Below are 6,424 nucleotides of genomic sequence, written 5' to 3' on the forward strand. Positions count from 1 at the left end.
CTGGTGGTTCCTGCTTTCAGGGAGATGACGGACTTTTTTTACGTGCCTGCAAACCCTCAGCGATAGCACGAACAAACGGCTTTGCTGGAAAGCGGCTTGCGAGAGGAGGGCCTGCTCTGCCAGGAGTTTCTCAGGGCTGCCCTGCTCCCCAAAGCCTGTCAGAGTTGGGTTTTTAAGATGCTATAGAAGTAGCAGGAGACTAAGGTCTCTGATAGATGCAAAAATAGCAAGATCAGAGAGAAATGAGATCGGGTTCAGAGCAGCTGCTGGGAAACAGAGTCTTTGCAATAAACTGAAAGGCTCTTAGCACTCGCTGTTTGTGCACTACAATGAAAACACCTCTAGTACAGTAGGTTTATTTTAACTACAGAGGACAGAACCTGTCAAATGAATGCACAGCCCCTGATTTGATCTAGTTCATTTTCATGCGTGTGTTTTTTCTGCTGTTTGGCAGCTATTGTAGGCTGATTTACTTGTGCTGTTTGGAAGGTGGGCTTTATGGGAAGCCACCGCCTCTGATCCCCCTGCGGAGCTGCATTATCTGTGAGCTCAGACAGGACGGAAGAATAAGCAGGGCGATGATGGATGTTTAGATTTGCCAGCTGAACCAAAACACTGAAGGGGAAAAAAACCGCAGTTCTAAACATTTTGCTCAATCTAAATCCAGATATCTTATTTCACTTCAGATAAACTGTATTTTGTAATATTTATCTGCCCCTCCCCTATAAATGTAAGTTATAGCTAACGTACATTTGCTCTAACATTTGCAGTAAGGGGCTGTATGTAAACTTTTGAAACACTGCTTCAAAAAGAAAAGTTAATTTAAAAAAAAAAAAAAAATCACAATCAAACAGCCCATCAGACAATCCTTTGGGCTCCCTTTTGCTTTAACCAGTCTGACATGGATCCGTGAGTTCTTCAGGTCCATCTGAATCTGCATTTTCAATTGCGTAAGCTCTGAACAAAGAGGTTTCCTCGCTGTGTTGGAGAAAGCTGCTCTGCTTCCTCTGCCCCAGCACATCACCTGCCCCTGCTCCTCTCCTGCCTTTTGTTCTCAGCTGGGAAGTGTTCGCATCGCTCCTTTGGTCCAGCGGCAATTTCAGAGCGTAAAATAAGAAAGTGCCGCTCTGTATTGATGCACTTGGTGTTTTCAGGGGTGCAGCCGGGGCCTTATGGTGCTCCCTGCTCCTGGTTGTGCTCTTGTCTCCGCAGGGATAGTTTCTGCCTGTCCTCCTGCTGATTTCTGAAGGAGAAAATTAATAGGCATGAAGCCAACAGCTTTACAGAGGTGGGACTTCGTGATAGAAAAGGACTTTGGCGGTGCTGTAAAAGGAAAATTATTTCTATACAATTTAACAAGAATGAATGTCTCTTGAAGATTAAAAAAGAAAAAAAAAAGAACCACCACCTCAGGAACAAAAAAGAAAATGCGTTCGCTTTTAGCACCACGGTGGTTGTACTGCTTGGTAGTGGACCCTGGAGACTGATGTCTTCTTTGCCCAGGCAGCAAGGACAGCAGGGCTAGAAGCAACTCAGATCTTCACTGGTGGAGCGATCTTGGCAGGAACAAGGCTAGCAGGGCTTCTGTAGATGTGGCCGAGGTAGGTGTAAGGCCCACTTGAACCCGGAGTGGTTGTCCTGTACTTGTGTGGTTTGGTTTGAGATGCTTTCTAGAGCACTCACTGCCACAGAGGTGTGGAAAAAATGGTGGAAAAGAGGGGTAGGCGGTCTTCTGGTTCCTCTTCGTCTGAAGGCAGCACCAGCTCTTCTTCAGATGCCCCAAGAAACCTTGTCCCTTGTCCCTCTTTCCTCTGTGGCACCTCAGAAAAATGTACAGAGATGTGCATCTGCTCAACTCACCAACAGGCCTTGGCACAGATTTGGGGGTGAACTTCAGAAGCTTGTTGTTAGGGAAAAAGTTTTGCAATGCTGTGGATCCAACTCCATAACGTGCAGCGGGCAAATCTTGCTCAGCCCTTCTGACCTTATCCTCAGATTCCTATAATTAATCAGCTTTTCCTATGAAAAGCCTACCCAGAACGTTGCAAGCCAGGAACAAGAAAGTGATTGCTCATAGATATGTATCTAAATTGCTGAACTGGTACCAACCAAATAACAAATATGATTTTGACAAATGTTCCTACCGCACATAGAAGCTACAATGCTTTGAGGAGCAGAATAACTCAGCCAGCAGGTACCCGACTGCAGAATTAATGTTTGGCTCTTGATTCCGTATTTATTTTGAGGCGTCACCTTCATTTTACTTTCCCCTGTACCTGCCTGCACGGGATGGTTAGGTACAGAGGGCTTGACTCTCACTCAGGGCACAAAACCACAATGGACCCTTCAGCATTGCCCACGGACCTCGGGAAGAACCACAGTGGCACACGGTCCTTGGACCCCAGGACCAGCTGCTGAGGGACAAATTTCAGAGGGAAAAGATCATGGCTGGGCAGATACAGTATGTTCACAGACAGGGAAAGATTTTCTTTTAAATTTGATTTATGGTAAGTGGAGAAAGGGCGGGACTTCCCAAAGCAGCTAAGGGAATTAGGTGCCTAATTCCCATTGATTTCCCTCTGACAGAGATTAATGTACTGTTTTCCACTTTGTGATGTGCCCAGATGCTTTGGCAGGGGAGGATAATATATCAATCAGTGAGTAATATGTCTGCTTGCTAACTTCAATGAACGGTAAAAGGGTATTTTACATTAGGCTCTGAATCAGGCTTTTGGCTGCTTATCATATTTTGTGTTGTGTTGTTTGTTGGGGTTGTTTTTTTTTTTTTTGGCGATTGCAGGATGTGTTTGCAGGGGTTTATGGGATACTGCACCAACAGTGGGTAAGGCTGGGCCGTGGAGTGGGGTTTTTTCATGGGGTGAGGCAGCAGCAGGTTTTAGAGAGACAAAAACTCTGGTTCTTTTTCATTTCCCCAAATTCACAGGCAAAGGCAGGAAGAATAATTTGACTAAATGGCATTTTCCAACCACCTTAGGCGTTTTGCTGAGGCTGCATTTGCATGACAGAGCTTTTTATTTTCCACCTTCTGATACTCAGCAGGAGAGGGACATTATTGTCACTAGAATATTCCCGATTCAGTGAAATTTGAGTGGGCTAATTAAATAATGTAAAAACCTTGCCAAAGCCCAACAGTTTTGTGTGAAAGGAAACGGCACGGCATCCCCTCTCTTTATTTAAATAGGAGGAGAGGAAATATGTGAGTCTAATGAACTCTACAAGTTCCTGTGGCTTATTCTGAGCAAAGCAACCTTTAGCACTATTTGCATTATTAATATCCCAGATGGGCAAACTGGCTGACACTTGACACCAGATAAAAATCACATGGAAAAACTTTATTAACTTTTTCCTGCTGTCTTCTTGGGATTTCTCCTCAATCTTGGGGAGTGAATACTGCTCCTTGGAAATGTGCTGGAAATGGTGAGCGCTTTCTGTCTGTATTAATTTCATATTCTGTTTATTTAAGGACTGGAAGTTTCGGTCTTGGAAGTCAATACCAGGCTCCCATTCATGACAGTTGACTTTGGATGAGGCACGCGTTGCTCCAGGTCTTTTTAGAGAATTTCCATCTTGGCAGAAGGAAGCAGCCAGGTCTCCGTTCCCACCAAAGCACCATACTTTTTTGTTTTTAGGAGATTTCAAAGTGTTTGCACGCTCCTCAGTGTCTCTACTACATCTGCAAACCCTTCTTGCTCATCTGCTGTCGCTGTGGGACCGACGGTCTAACCAGGGTCCCTGGGGGCTCACATCTAGATGTGACAGAAACATGGACATGTCAGGGACAGATCACCATGCCCTCCTCTGCCCCAGTGATGGCTGAGGGTTTTTCTGAGTCCCTGAATACCGAATCCCTGAAATGATCCAGGTTAAAAATACCCTTCTTTGATACGTGCCCTTTTCACCGCAAGCTAAACCCAGAATTATTTCAGTGGTCCCGTTTGCAACCGGGGCTGTGGAGACAGCTGGGGAGGAGGAACTTTGGAAACTGGATTTGCCACCAAAGCTGGGGGCTCCTGAATCTTCACCCCCTACAGCTGTAGCAGAGATGCCTCCTCAGTAGAGCAGGCCCAGGCGGCCTGAAACACACTTTGCCCAGGGGCTACAGTTCAGTCTGTGACCTGAGGATGCTGCTATTCCCCTCGCCCATCCTTCATCTACCCAAGTGACCGATAACGCAGGGATTCGGGCAACATTTCTGGTGTACGGTACCCCACGAAGTACAGACTTGTGTGGAACATCTAGGAACACTGTGTTCCAGGCAGGAACTATATGAGAAACCTCAAGCAAAAACTTGCAGATAGCTATCAGGAATCCCAGGCTTTCCAGGAGGGAAGCTGTGGGAGGATCCCACCCCCTGGTGTGTCAGGTAAACCTATGGAGAAATGTGTCTTGCTCTCCAGAGCTTTTGATTAGGAGCCTGACAGGTTAGATTTGCACTGGGAAGATGTCTCATGGTTTGGTGGTTTGTTTTTTTTCCTGTATAACATCTGAGATGTGGTGAGAAGAAATGCTTAAATAGTTTTGTGCCCAGATTGCTGTTACAAGTGAGCGCCTAAGGCTAAATGTTTCTGAATGATTTCACTGTCCGGTCAGGACTGTTGATTCTGCTCCATCAGGTGCTGGCAGCTTGCTGGATGTGTTAAGAATTGCTGGGCCTTTAAAAGGCCTTTAATACGCAGTCTGCCCTTGCCAGTGCTCTGAGAAACTTTGTAAGGTCCCCAAAAGGTCAGACAGACCTTGGAAATGTCCCAAAATATTTGTCCTAAAATGTTTGCTGGAATAAGTGCTGCTCTTCTGGTTTCGCTGTCCTGTGCAAGAAGGCACCGCACCCGCCTGCCAGCCCCTCCGAGGTCCTCAGCTGCAAAGTGTGTAATTGCTTTTAAACAAGTGAATAATATTGTTAAAGCCAACGCGGCCATTCACAGGCCTGACATTTGGTTTGGTTTACGCTCTGCTTTCAGTTAGGGTTTGATGTTTTATCTGCTTCCCTTTGTACTTCTGCAAACTCATCCCTGCTCCTGTGTCTGCTCCAAGCCCCTGTCCTCAGTGTGGCGGTCCCCCCGGCCAGCTGCAGGTCCCTCCTGCGTCACTCCCTCGCTCCGGCCCGGTCCCCCCCGCCTGCCTTGCTGCAGACGTGTGTTGTGGGGAAGAGCATTACCCCTGTTGTTCCCCAGCTCCAGTCAGTGGCCAGAGAATGGATGATACTGCAAACGCCAGCAGGCGGGAGGCGATGAACTGAAGAGAAGCGTTATTAAAACTGCAGGTTGAGCTGTGCATAAAAGTTTGCTGCAGTCCTGCTTCTAGCCTCCTCCCGAAACGGGCAACAGCTCTGTGGATTGTGTGCAAACGCACGCCAGATGATTCGCAGTCCTTGTCGTCACCTGGGTGCCCACCAGGGAATTCAGAAGGACTCTTTCTGCTCTGTGGCTGTGCCGGGAGTGGTGTGAAACCACACTGGTATTTCCTCTACCTAAAAGGCTGGTCTGCTTGTGTGGTGGCTCAAAGACCTCCTGAGACGCAGCTCTGCTGTGCCTCTTCCTTTCTTCTGGGGAGGAAGAACAGCATGCGGCCCGCGCCGTGTCTGCCCGGGATTGTGCTCGTCACGCGTGTGCCTTGCTGTCTCTAGCCCAGCTGAAATCTGCCCGAGCTGAAATCTGCAGACCTCGAGAGCCCCTGGTGCTTCTGCGGGATGTGAGCCAGTGCGGTGGGGTGGGGAGGGGAGGGGGAGAGGCCCCCGCGGTGGGCTGCACGGGGGTGCGTGTCCCCAGGCGAGCGCAGAGCAGCGGCCGCTTGTGTGCCGAGGATGGCTGCCAGCCTCGGAGCGGGGCGCGTGAGCCAGCTGTGTGCATTTCGTGCTCGAAGGATGAGACTTCACAGGGCTGAGCCTGGCTCTTGGGCACCGCCAAATCGTGCCAAGGCACGTGGTTATGCTGGGTTATGCTGGAGACCACCTCTGGAGATGAGCTCCTGTGGTCATGAGCGAGAGATGTCATGTTGAGGAGGAGTCATGAAGTATCCCTCCATAGGTTACAGATGCTCCTTGGCATCCTGTAGCACCCAAGACTTTTTTTTTTTTAAAAAAAAAAAGGCCAAATGCAGCAGGAAAGGTGCAGAGGGGGCTGAGAAGATCAGCAATGCCTAAGTCCCTGCAATAACCATTTCTTGCATAACCCCCCGGGAAGCTGCCCATGCTCCCGCGCTACAGAGCGGGCAAGAAAGTCCTTGCAGTCCCTGCCAGTCTGACCACTTGACTCTGGTGACAGGTTTAACTCCAACACACTTGAAGGCTGAAGGAAAACTTTGTGTCCTAAAGCCACCTTCTCTGCTGGGACAGTTCCCGTCCTCCCATTTTATGTGCTTTCTGCTTTTTATTTTTATCTGGTGCACAGGTTTGCTGAGCCAGAGT

Source organism: Fulmarus glacialis, unplaced genomic scaffold, assembly GCF_000690835.1.
Source record: "Fulmarus glacialis isolate BGI_N327 unplaced genomic scaffold, ASM69083v1 scaffold15648, whole genome shotgun sequence".
Taxonomy (NCBI): Eukaryota; Metazoa; Chordata; class Aves; order Procellariiformes; family Procellariidae; genus Fulmarus; species Fulmarus glacialis.